This window comes from Podarcis filfolensis (assembly GCF_964270895.1).
Source record: "Podarcis filfolensis genome assembly, chromosome: 5".
NCBI lineage: Eukaryota > Metazoa > Chordata > Lepidosauria > Squamata > Lacertidae > Podarcis > Podarcis filfolensis.
In genome coordinates, this window is record NC_139608.1 from 487,567 (window position 1) to 500,945 (window position 13,379).

Below are 13,379 nucleotides of genomic sequence, written 5' to 3' on the forward strand. Positions count from 1 at the left end.
CATTCAGGTGCACTTTCTGACACCTCCCCCCCCCATGGCACCAGACCCCCTCGCAGCCACTGTTTCCAGAACCCTTGACAAATGGCCGTTCCAAGGCTTCTTAGAGGGAAGCTCTGATTCTGCTTTGCCAGCCTGACAGGGCTCCTTTCTGGGCACTGCCCATTCCCGCCTGGCTTCCGGGCAGGACTTCAAGTTCTTTCTTTTTGGCCTGTGAAAAGGGCCCCCTCTGCCACCCAGCCTTTCCCCCCAGGCTGTTCTGCAACCTGCCAGGGGTCCTGGGCCCTCCAGCTGGGAGAGGGCCACCTCCAGAGCCAGATGGTTTTCTCCCAATGGATTCCAATGGCAAAAAAAGGAAATTCCCACTAAACACCCAGAAGAAATTTCTGGCGGTGAGAGCTGCTCAACAGGAGAACAGTCTCCCTCGGGGGGGGGGGGGGCTCTCCTTCCTTGGGGGTTTTAAAGCAGCAGTGGGATGGCCATCTGTCAGGGATTCTTTAGCTGGGGTTCCTACATTGCAGGAGGCTGGACTAGATGGCCGTTGGGGGTCCCACTCTGCAATTCTGGGATGATGGGTGCTTTGGGTAGCAGCAAAGGAAGAGTGATGCAAACCTGCCTTGCAAACCCGCCTTGGAAGCCCCCTTCCTTGCAGTGGGGGAAAATGCCTTCTGCGAGTTCTCCTCTCCTTGGCTGCCTGGCATGGGATATGGAGGGGCATCAGGGGTTGTTGCTGCTGCTGCTGCTGCTGCTGCTGGCAGTTCCTTTCCCTTTTCAGCCTTAAGGGAATTTGTGGGGTGGTTGTGGTGGCGACACGTTACTGAGGTCCATCGGAGGAGGAAGAGTGTTGCGTTTTTCAAACGAGCAGGGTTTTTTTTAGGAGCTGCTCCCAGTTGCCTTTGCAGGCAAGACTGGCAGGGGGCTTGTCCTGGGAAGCCGGAGGTTCAGTCTGAGTGGGAGTGGAGGAGGGAGCTGGTTCTGGGTCTCCCTCGCCAGGGGGTTACATACGCCAGACTATTTGGGGGGCAGTTTTAAGAAGCACTTTTCTGCAGGCGAGGGAGTGGCCGTGCAGAGGGTGGGGGCCCCAAGGAGATGGGGGACAGAGAAGCATCGCCCCCTTTTCAACATGTGCCAGGGGGGGGCGTTCTGTGGGGAATTTGATGCTTCCATTTTTAAAAACAGAACAATCTAACAGCAACCTTGGGAATCTCTTCCCATTTCTCACTTGTGGGCAATTCTTTGCCTAAATCACATTTCTGCCGCAAAAACTGTGGCTGCTTATTCCAGCCACTAGGAAGCATCTGTGGTTGTTCCTTTTTCACCACACGGGGGCACCTTTATTTAGGTATTAATCAGGAGAGAACTACAAAGATCTGCAGTGTTACGGGAATGCTTTGCAAATGAGCCTCAAAGCTAACTTCTATTAATTGATCTGGAGTAAAAAGATGGGTTGTTTTTTTTGTTATTCTGGGATTCTAGGGGTTTTTTTTTTGTTAGCTTCCAGACCCACCCCCCCTTTATGACTGTTAACAGACACCCAGCGCAGGAGGAGCACTTGAGCAGAGCTGCTTGAGGGATCATTGAATAGTATCCTAGAATGGTAGAGGGGGTCCTAGGGGTCATCTAGTCCAACCCCCTGCAGTGCAAGAATCTCGGCTACCAGGATGACTCTGTGCTCCTTCCACGATGTGCCAGTGTAGGCCGGCTTCTGGGAGTCGCCATCGCAGCCTGTTGTGCTCCAGTTCTGGGCTTTTCCCCTTGGGAGCGTCTGCCTGGACACTGTAACTGGAGGCTGGACTGGATGAGGTCCTGCTTGGCCCCCATCCTGCTGCTGCTGCTGGGCTCTTTTGGAGGTCCGCTCCCTTCCTCCTCCTCCTCTGCACCCGCAGCAGCTGGGCGGGCGAGAAGCCCATTGATCCCTGCCGGATGCCCTCCTGGGAGGCCAGGCTGATAAGAGGCCCCTCCAGTCGCACAGCAGAGATGGATGTCCCGGCCAGTGCCTCCGGCTGCAGCAGCAGCAGCAGCAGCAGCAAGGGCCAGTGGACAATGGAGCAGCCGGGAGCCTCTCTGGAGAGAGGAAGTTCTCCTCCTGAATTGGCTTTTCCTATTGCGATAAGGGAGCGCACAATCCAGCCAGCGGCTCCAGGCAAGGCAGCCTCCGTGGCGGAGCTGTGGGTGGCGCTCTGGAAGGGGCGCAGGTTGTGGGGCGAGGGGGGGGAGGCCTTGGGGGAGGACTTTGCTTGCAGCTCAGCAGGGTCTTCACGTTGTGCTTCGCCTGGGGGCTGTGAAACGGACAGAGCAGCTTGGTGGGTGGCATCCATTTTGTTAGTCATACAATCGTAGAGTTGGAAGGGACCCCCAGAGTCATTTAGTCCAGCCCCCAGCAATGCAGGAATCTCAGCTCAAGCACCCCTGACAGGTGGCCACCCAACCTCAGCTTAAACACCTCCAAGGAAGGAGAGTCCACCACCTCCAGAGGGAGACTGTTTCGCAGGTGAAGAGCTCTTACTGTCAGAAAAATTAGTTTGTTCTGGGTACAGTGGAACCTTGGGTTACAGACGCTTCAGGTTACCGACTCTGCTAACCCAGAAGTAGTACCTTGGGTTAAGAACTTTGCTTCAGGATGAGAACAAAAATCGCATGGCAGCAGCAGGAGGTGCCATTAGCTAAAGTGGTGCTTCAGGTTAAGAACAGTTTCAGGTTAAGAACAGACCTCCAGAACAAATTAAGTTCTTAACCCAAGGTACCACTGTATAAGCTTTCATATCTGAAGAAGTGTGCATGCACACGAAAGCTTTTTTTTTTAAATAATATTTATTAAAGGTTTAAAGGTTACAAAAAGAAAAATAAAGAACACCATATTAAACAAAAACAAAACATCACATCACAATAATGAAAAAAAAGAGAAAAAAAGAAAAAACAGAAAAATAAACACAATTAAAAAAAGACACAACAAACCTTCCCATAACTTATCTTTCATTCACTTGTTTCCTTGACCTCCTCACACCTCCCTTTTTTGTATTCTAGTTCAGTTAGCTATTTCAGCAAATCCTTTCCATCTTTTCCAATTTTTGTCCTTATCTTACTATAATGTAACTTTACTTTCCCTCTTTTCACCAATTAACAGTCTGTTTTTTCTTAATCCTTTATAACATTTCTGCTAAAACCACATAACTTCATTCCAACATCTTCCTAACATTCCTTAATTTTGCAATATTTCTGTAAATAAACTTTAAATTTCTTCCAATCTTCTTCCACCAACTCTTCTCCCTGGTCTCGGATTCTGCCGGTCATTTCTGCCAATTCCATGTAGTCCATCACCTTCATCTGCCATTCTTCCCGGGTGGGTAGATCTTGTGTCTTCCAGTACTTTGCAATAAGTATTCTTGCTGCTGTTGTGGCATACATAAAGAAAGTTCTATCCTTCTTTAACACCAATTGGCCGACCATGCCCAGGAGAAAGGCCTCTGGTTTCTTCAGGAAGGTATATTTAAATACCTTTTTCATTTCATTATAAATCATCTCCCAGAAAGTCTTAATCCTTGGGCATGTCCACCAAAGGTGTACCTTCCGTCTCATTACATTTCCAGCATTTATTATCGTGTGCATATAAATAAATAATACATGCACACGAAAGTTTATACCCAGAAAAAACTTAGTTGGTCTCTAAGGTGCTACTGGACAATTTTTTTATTTATTTCGACTGCATCAGACCAACACGGCTACCTACCTGTCAGAAAGTTCTTCCTGATGTTTAGTTGGAATCTTCTTGTAACTTGAAGCAGGAGAAAACAAGCTTGCTCCCTCTTCCATGTGACAGCTCTTGAGAGATTTGAAGATGCCTCTTCTATCTCCTCTCAGTTTCTTCTTTTCCAGACTAAACATACCAAGTTCCTAGATCACCTTGGTTGCCCCCCTCTGCACACCTTCCAACTTGTCAACCTCCTCCTTAAATTGTGGTGCCCAGAACTGGCCACAATATTCCACCCCACAGAATGGGGTGTGACTGTTAGTTTCCTTGATCTGGATACCAGAAGCCTGTGGGTGCTGTCTCGGTCATGTGTTCGCTTTTTTGCTGCTGCTTGAATTTCACCTCCTGAAGAACAGGCCTCTGTGCCTCCTTGCTGACCTGGACTCTGAATGTTCCCACTGGAGATGGGAAGAAGTTTCTGAAGCCCCCTTCTGCAGATCCAGGGGATCCACAATGAAGGCCTGTCCCTCGCACTCCCCACCTCCTCTTCCAGCTGGGGCTCCCCAGGCAGCCTCTGCCCCTGAATGGGGGTGTGCATGTGCAGAAACTGGTTTGTTCCAGGGGAGCCTGGCTGGGGCAGAGCTCCACTCCTGCGCAATGGCAAAACGGAGCTTTGCTTGGGGGGGCAGAGCTGGCCCAGGGTGTGCTGGTGCCTGTGATGTGCAATTGGGGAGGTGGACAAGTCAGCCAGCTGCTCTTGCAGGGGGAGGCCAGAAGGGGCCCTGTTCCCCTCCCCAGTCCAGAAGGGCCCCTTTTGACGCTGGACAGCCTGGAAGGATTACGATCTGACGGCTGGCCAGCCGCATCTCGAGGGGGGTCTTATCAGCTCTGCAAGGCTGGTGATAACTCACCACCCCCCAAGCCTGTGGCCTCAGGCCATTGTGTCTGCCCACTGGACAATGGGGCCGAGGGAGCCAAGGGAGGGGTCCCTGGTTTGCCCTCTCTGAGAGTCCACACGGCTCCTGCCCAGGGGAGGGGATGCACATGGCCCAGGACAATAAGCGGTTCTTGGGGGGGGGCAGCTGCTGAGAAGTCACATGCTGTGCTGCAGTCCGTTTTGTCTCCCCTTTTGTCTCCCCTTTGTGGGGTGGTTTGTTTCCCTCCTGATAAGATACAGGCCTGGGAGCCAGATAATGTTTTCCATGAGACAATGCTCACCCCCCCTCTTGTCTTTGCCCTTTGCAGAGTCCAGTGGGGACTAGAGGCTGTTGGGATCCTGAGGCAGTGCTCCTTGGGTGCGGGGTCCCTGTGAGATCCCAGAAAAAAGAAATAGGCAAGGAAGCAGCCGGGTGTTCCCCAATTCCCTGAGCAAGAGGAGAGGAGGAATAGATGAGTCCCTGAAGTCCAGTGGGGTGAAAACAAATTGGGAGCTGGAGACAATCTAAGGAAAATACTTGATCAAATTCTCCTAACCCAAAGTTATCAACAGTGTTGAATTTGGAGAAAGAGATACAACTCTGTCTGTCTGTCAGCAGCCGGTTCCCCCATCAACTACTCCGCTATGGGGCGAGAGACCCCCCAGCTCTGATATTTGCTCCACTGCAAGAGAAGCTGGCTCTGCATCAGGGCAAGGCAGGCAAAGGGGAGGGATCCACCAGATCCTGGCAGATCCCTTGTGGCACTTGCTAAATGCAGAAACCGGCACTGCCATGCTCTCTCTGAAGGATACATGGACCTGTGTGTTATCAATGAGTGAAACATGAACCCCTACAGATTATTTTTTAAAAGGGGATTAAAAATACACTTCACATCCCCCACCCCCAACTGAGCATGAGACCTGCCTTGGATGCAAGAGCCTCACAGCCTTGGTCAGCTGGGGCCCTGGAGGCTGTGGCAAGAGGGAGCCACCTTGGGAGCCCAGGGCTTGAGGGCACTGGCTTCTTCGCTTTGCCATGGCTTCCTCCTCCGCCTCCTCCTCCCTCCAGCTGCCGCTTCTTTGGGCAGGGTCTGCTCAGACACAGCAGGCAGTTCCTCAACCAAGCCCGGATCCTGAACTGAGAGCTGCTTAGGAGGAGCAATGGCAGAGTGTGAGAGTGTGTGTCTCTCGCCTGCTCCTGGATCAGTCTGTTGGCAGGTGGCGGGGGAGGCCAGAAATGACGGTGGGCAAGGCGGTGGGAGAGCTCCGAGGTGCCATGGCCTGCCTCACTGGCTGGGAAGTGGCATGGCCCTGAACACCTACAGCAACATAATAATAATAATAATAATAATAATAATAATAATAATAATAATATACCCCGCCCACTCTGGGCAGCTTCCAACCAAATATTAAAAACAATACAGCGTCAGACATTAAAAACTTCCCTAAACAGGGCTGCCTTCAGTTGTATTTTAAAAGTAAAATAGTTGTTTATTGCCTGGACATCTGCTGGGAGGATGTTCCACAGGGTGGGTGCCACTGTGGAGGAGGCCCTGTGTCTGGTTCCCTGTAACCTCATTTCTCGCAGGGAGGGACCTGCCAGAAGGCCCTTGGCGCTGGACCTCAGCATCCGGGCAGAATGATGGGGGTGGAGACGCTCCTTCAGGTCTACTGGACCGAGGCCGTTTAGGGCTTTCAAGGTCAGCACCAACACTTTGAATTGTGCTTGGAAACGTACTGGGAGCCAATGAAGATCTTTCAGGATCGGTGTTTTATGGTCTCGGCGGCCACTCCCAGTCCCCAATCTAGCTGCCGCATTCTGGATTAATGGCAGTTAATTGCAAGGGGCCCAGAGGCAGCTGGTGGGCCTGATCCAGCTGCTGCTGCTGCTGTAGGGCCCTCCTTGTCCTCCGGAGCCTTTGGGCAGGCAGCAGCCACGTTGCTGCTGGTGCCCCCACAGCTTCCATCCCTGTGCCACGGGGCAAGGGAGCAGTAGCTGTCCATCAGCACTGGCAGAAAACCAACCCACTGCTTGCTGTGGCTCCTTCTCCCTTTCCCTCTTGGGGCCAAACTGCGCAGGGAGCAGCCCAGTTGGTAGCTGGGCACACGAGGCGGAAAAGTCCGTGGTGGGTAGTTTGCAGGCCACAGCGCAAGGGAACGTGCGTGAGATGCGTCCCTGCTTGGAGTCGCCTTCATTGCAAAGACATTTGGAAGGAGACGTGGCTTAGAATAAGAAAGCCCTGTTTGTTATTGGAAGTGCGTTCTCGGCTAGGCAAGAGGACCAGGCTGGCTAACGGGTTGGAGAAACAAAGGCCGCTGTGTTTGCCCACTTTGTTCCCCGGGGGAAAAGGATCCAAGGTGACCTCCTTGCCACTGGTGCTCCAGAAGAGAGCAGGAGGCGGAAGCGAGAGAGGATGCCCTCAGCCCACCAGCCTCAACTTTGCAGGACAGGTCAGCGCGGAGACCAAAGGGACAGGAGAGGCAGCTGAGGAATCGGAGTTCCCTCCTCCAGCTGCTATTTCACCCCACCTTCCCCCGCAAGCCAAGTTTGCTTCTCACTTTCAGGAGAAAACCCCTCTTGGGACGCAGCACCACTTTAATTCTGAAAGGTCGGGTGCAGAAGCACCACTTGCGGACCCAGCGGGAGATTTTATTGTGTTCTGAGGTCCCTTTTTATTTCTCTGTGAGAAAAAGGCAGCATCAAGGAGCCCCTTCACAGAGAGTTTGGAACATCAATTAGCAGCCCAGCAACAAGGACGTCGTTTGTCCAACTCCTCTTTGCCGCTGAAAGACTTTGAGGGGAAGCAAAGAACAGTCCTGGAAAAGGAAGAAAACAACCACCCTGGATTTGCTGGTTGTAACACGTCAATGGCCAGAACTATGTGAGTAAATATTGAAGCTCCCCATGGAAAGCAGGCCCTGCCGGGGGCTGGGGGTGGCACTCACAGCGCACTTGGATGCCCCTGGGGGAATCCTTCCCGGGGCTTTTTAAAGGGTCCCTGGAGGGATGCCAGGCAAGAGGCCAGAGAGAAAACATGACTCTCTTGAAGACCTCTGGGGTGGCAGGAGGAGGAGGCAGTAGCTGGAGGGTGGGGAGGTCTTGCTCCAGGGAACAGGAGTCCATCCAGGGAACTGGTGCAATGATGCAGGCCGAGCGGGAGGGATCCAGCCTTAAGCAGCTCAATAGGCAAATTAATTCTCCACCGCTGCTTAACCTGCACATCAATTCCCTACACAGTTTTAATTGCACATTACCTTCCTTGCTCTCATACCGATTTAGGGATTTGTGTATTTTTTATTTAAAAGATTAAGATATCACCCTCTCCTATGCACGAGATTGCTTAAAACAATTAAGTTCACAACCAACAGTAACACTCGGAAAATGCCCAGATCTTCCAGGATATCTCTCGGCAAGTGTGAAGTTTGAATGGAGGCCTCCAGAGGCGAACGTGATCCCTGTCTCCTTGCCTGAATTCCCAGGACGAGAGAAGAAAGGAGGGCCTGTTGTCTCTTCTTGCTGGGCATCAGGTTCCCTGGAAGAGGAGGTGCCTGATCTTCAACTGGTGTTCACCCTGGTCTCAGTTGTTGTTGTTTAGTCATTTAGTCGTGTCCGACTCTTTTTGACCTCCTGGACCAGAGTATGCCAGGCCCTCCTGTCTTCCACTGCCTCCTGCAGTTTGGTCAAACTCATGTTGGTAGCTTCAAGAACACTGTCCCACCACCTCGTCCTCTGTCGTCCCCTTCTCCTTGTGCCCTCCATCTTCCCCAACATCAAGGTCTTTTCCAGGGAGTCTTCTCTTCTCAGGAGGTGGCCAAAGTCTTGGAGCCTCAGCTTCAGGATCTGTCCTTCCAGTGAGCACTCAGGGCTGATTTCCTTCAGAATGTGTAGGTTTCATCTTCTTGCAGTCCATGGAAGCTAATCTGGAGCAAGTCCAGCATCCTGTTCTCACAGGGGCCTGTGGGAGACCAGCAAGCAGGATTTGAACTCAAGAGCAACTGTTTTTTGGAAGCCTTGCTGCCTCCAACTGGGCAGGCAGAGCAGAGCCATCCTGGCTAGTAGCCCTCTGTAGCCCTCTCTTCCTCCAGGAATCTGTCTAATCCTCTTTTAATGCCATCCCAGTTGGTGCCCACAGTTAAACTACGTGCTGTGTGGAAAAGTCCTGTCTTTTATCTTCCCTGAATCTCCTGACATCCAGCTTCATTGGACGTCCGCCAGGTCTCGTGTGTTGAGAGTGTGCGGTCCAAGATTTGAAGGTGGAGAGTGGGAATGGGATGGACCGCTTTGTCTTGGCTGCCCTCGGAATTGGCTTGCTGAACCCAACGGCTATTTTCATGGAGCTGCTCTCGACCTGCCTGCCCCAGGAGCCTTGGCAGAAAGAAAGGAGGCCCTTGTGAGACGGGCGATGCCCTCCTTCCGACGCCAAGGACATCTGATTAACGGGAAGCGGCTCCCATTCATCAGGCTGGATTCTGTTTTGCCCCAAGGAGAGATCTGAGAGCTAACCTGGTCAAGAGGAGCTGATGGTGGGAGAAGGCGGAAAGCCTTTGGGACTGGTGCCCCCCCATAAGTTGGGTCCCCCCCCATAACAACCCAGGCTGCCCGATGAGGATGGTCAGGCGTCTCTTATAGTGTGGGTTTCTATTGTTAATGGAGAAATCTGAGGGCTCCCTTGGACAAAAAAGCAAGGACACCAACCAGGAAAATTGGAACAAAACAGCAGCCATTAGGCTTGGTTCTTTATTGAAACTGTCGCGACAGGACTCCAACTCACTGCAAGACGAAGCAAGATGGAAGCCCCAAACAAAAGAGCCCCCAAACATTTATTAGCTGCTACTCCCCATGTTACACCCCCCAAACTACATCACTCATACATCATGGTTACATCATGAAAGGGGAGGTCTGGTGGCCGTAATCTGAGCATCCTGGACCCTGCCCCATGGTTCCCCTTGCCCTCCACCAAACACCCATCAAGTGTAACAAAAGAGACATTTACATTTCCCTGTTTCCCAGCCAAGTTACCAGGTAATCACACCCTTTTGTCTTCATCTGGGCTTGTTATTTCTGGAATGGCTACCTGTCTGGCCCTCAGGTATCAGGAGGCCAGGGATTATCACTCAGGTAGAGGGGCTGCTGAGTAGCTGAGCTCACATGTCTATAGGAATTTCTGAAGTTTTCCCAGTGAGCCAGTACAGAGATACATTTATCATTTGGTGTCGTGCAGCAGAGGCCCTTTGAATAGATAGGAAGAAACTGTGACAAAGTGTTTTGTGGGGACAAATCACAAAAGTCACAAACGTGATGGTGCTGGTTTTGGTAGTGGGCTGCATGCGCATGGTATCTGCTGGAGGGGCAACCCCCCCCAACCTATACATAAATTCCTGCAACACTATCCTGTCAGCTGAGCAAGGGGCTGGGTGGGCATTTGGGTGGGTTGGTGCAGATCTGCCACTGGGTGAGCCCTGGCAGAGGGAATGCCAGCCCACCCTCAGAGCCCAGAGATCTCCCCCCATGGAGACAGGAGTTTGCAGCTGGCGGGAAGCTGGTTGGACTCCGTGACTCCGGGGTTGGCATCCATTATTCTGCGATTCTGCGTACCATGGTTGCTGTTGTGCCAGCGAGAAAGGAAGCATTCCGTGATCCCTTTCATCTACTCCATAAAACTGCTTATGCAAGGACCTGTTTATGTGACCTGCTTAGCACTAGGACAGTCCGTTCTTCTGGGTCAGACCACAGCAGGCCCTCCCAGCCCACTGTCCCCTTTCCAAGATTCCTGCCGGGCGTCCCAAATCTTCACCAGATGCTGCACATGGAGCTCCATGTTTGGAGAGCACAGGGAACTCGCGTGGGATCAGCCTATCGCCTCCAGCCTGCTGCCTGATGCTTCCAGGGAGCCTGCAAGGCGGACGAGGCCACAGCGCTTGCCCCGCACACGGCTGGTGTGCAGAGGGACAGGCTGTTCCTGAACATGGAGGATGCACTGGCTCATGACTGAGAGCTGTAGTAAATAAAAATATGCCCTTTTCCCTTATGGGGTATCCAAGAGCCCATATAGAGTCCTTACATAGGTTCCCTATTGGTAGGAGAAAATAACAGAGGCCAACCAGAGAATATTGAGAAGCAAAGCAGCTAGTAAGCTTGATCTTTATTGATCTGTTGCAACAGGGCACTCCCCTCACACGCAGGAGAGGAAGAGGACCCCCCAAAAATGCTGTGCAAGGGCTTATAAAGACTTTTGAAATTCCCATCCTCTAGATCAAGACCACCCCCAGAAACATTATGCATTCATCACAGAAGGGGTGTAACCTAAGACCACCCCTCAGATAAGGCGGGCTAAAACAGAACATTTGCATGTTGTTTTCTCCTGTCGCTTTGTTTATTTCCTGTCTGGCAGGTTACTTGATTGGATTTCTTGGGGAGCCTGGCCAGTCTTTTGTAATGATAAGGCTCACACCCTTATTCAAACACAGATTAAGACAGGATTTGTGAAGGAAGAGACAATGGGGAGGCTTTTCCATTTTGACCATGCAGAGAAACATTTACTCAGTTTAGGAATCAAAATGGTTCCAGGTTGGCTTTCCTGTGCTGATCTATGTACGTGTGGTTATGAACGTTGCCATATTAAGACCATAAAATTCCTATCACATTATCCCCCCTTTGGGGCTAGAATTTTTCTTAAAAATTTTTGCCCCACAAATAACAACATCGTATGCTGTAAATGGATGCCTTCGTATAAATATATCATATAAAAATAACATATGTTGCATTTTGTTACTAAATTACTTGTGGCATTCTAGCTCTTGGGAGAAACATTTTCTCAATAGTGGCTATGCTTTACATTTAGCAGGAAGGTCCACTACTGACTGAAAAATGCAGTTGGTGTTTTGTCCTTCGCCATTTTTGTGTGTTTCTCAGGTGTCAAGCTAGCTCTTCTGTGGTCTCACACCGGCATAGTGCTACAGCAACACATCCTGTTGAATCCCCTCGGGGCTTTCATTTAACCATGTCGCCTGGCATTCACCATAGCTGGCACAGGTTTGGACATCTCATGAGAGAGATGTCTTTGCCTTGGCCTTTCTGTGGGATTTTATTATAGGCTGTGGTCTTGCACTCATGGGAAGTTGCTCACTTGCACTTAAAGGACCAAAAAGCTAATTGCAGCCTGGATACACTTGCCCAATTCAAACTGAGTCCAATTATAATTTATATGTGCTCATGGTTCTCAACTTATCAAAACAAACTGTTAAAAGAAAACCATTCTTAAAAAGGGCACTTGTCCAAATAAGTCAATTTAACTCTATAAGGGATCATTCCTGCTAAACCAAAGCATATCCACCTTCATGTATCTTAGAAGCTTCTCCTTGGTAAAGCGAGTTTTAGCACATTTTTAAAATGGGTAGGGAAGGTTGGCATAGTGCCAGGTGGGACAATCTAAACATTGGACTACACAATAGCCTGGTCTATTAGAACGCATAAAATGTATGAGAATCCTCCACTGGGGTGTAAGGAATAAGACATTAAACTTAAAAACAATTACACACAAAAATAGCCCCCCCCCCTTTGTGGAAATAACACACTGTCAGACACATTTCAACATTCCTACGTAATAACACATAATACAAAAAAACCTAATTAAATATCAGTTGCATATCTTGAGACAATTGTGATCTTCTCAATCCTGGAGCACAGTCTTAAGGTTCAAAAGTGATAAAATGTCCTTGCAATTCAACTCCTCCCCCCTTTGTCAGCCCCACTCCTCTGTCAGTCTATATCCTTTGAAAGAGATAGCTGTGGGCACTTTGAAAACTTTGGTGTCTGTTGTTGCTGCAGGTGGTGGCGAAGCTTTTTCATCATAGGTCTGTAGTAACACATCTGTAGAAGTGACATCCTGTAAGGGGGCAGGGTTTTTTAGGGACTTAAAAGACAGAGTTAGAAAAGGAAGGGGCAAAAGCCCCCCCCCAATCTCCTTGAGTTATCTTAGCAAGTTAAGCATTTTACTCATTTTAATATTATTATCACATTTTCATATAATTACTGTTATTATCTGCTAAGTTTGTTTGCTTTCCTTCACTTAGTTTTTGTTGTTTTTTTCATATTATTAAATAAAAAATTACTCCACATGTATAGAAAGAGAACTGTAAAAAATACAACAAAGGTTAAAAAATAAAAAGGAAAGCAAAAAATTAGATTACCAGTCAGATGAAAACAGACTTGACACAAAGACATCAGATTTAGAAAAGAATTATTATTAAATAATACAAAGATTATCAAAACCACACAGATTACTACTGGACTGAAAAAATGGGAGAACAATGGAAAAGGGCTTAAAATGACTTTCAATGTGTGATGGACATGTCCCCAAAGTAAAACACACACACACACACACACACACACACACACACACACACAATGACCTATGAGGAACCAAAAATAATAATACTCAGGCACAAAGGTAAACAAATACCATTCCACAAACAATGTTTGGTTGTGCTTCGATTAATTTCATAGACATCATGGAAAAACTGATTTAATAAATGAAAACAGATTATTTGTAACTTAAAAGTGTCAAAGCCACAAAGAGATGGAAGTCACTAATGTAGCAGGGATTCAGACTTGTTTCACAGAACAGAAAGAAAGTTGCTGTGGGAGAAAAAAAGGGACAAACACTTTGTTATCGGGGTTCACATATCCTGTTAAAAGGGAAAATTATTTCATGTGAGAAGTCTGTCAGGAAATGCTGTTCCTAAAATGCACACAAACAAAGTCTGTGATTTAAATCC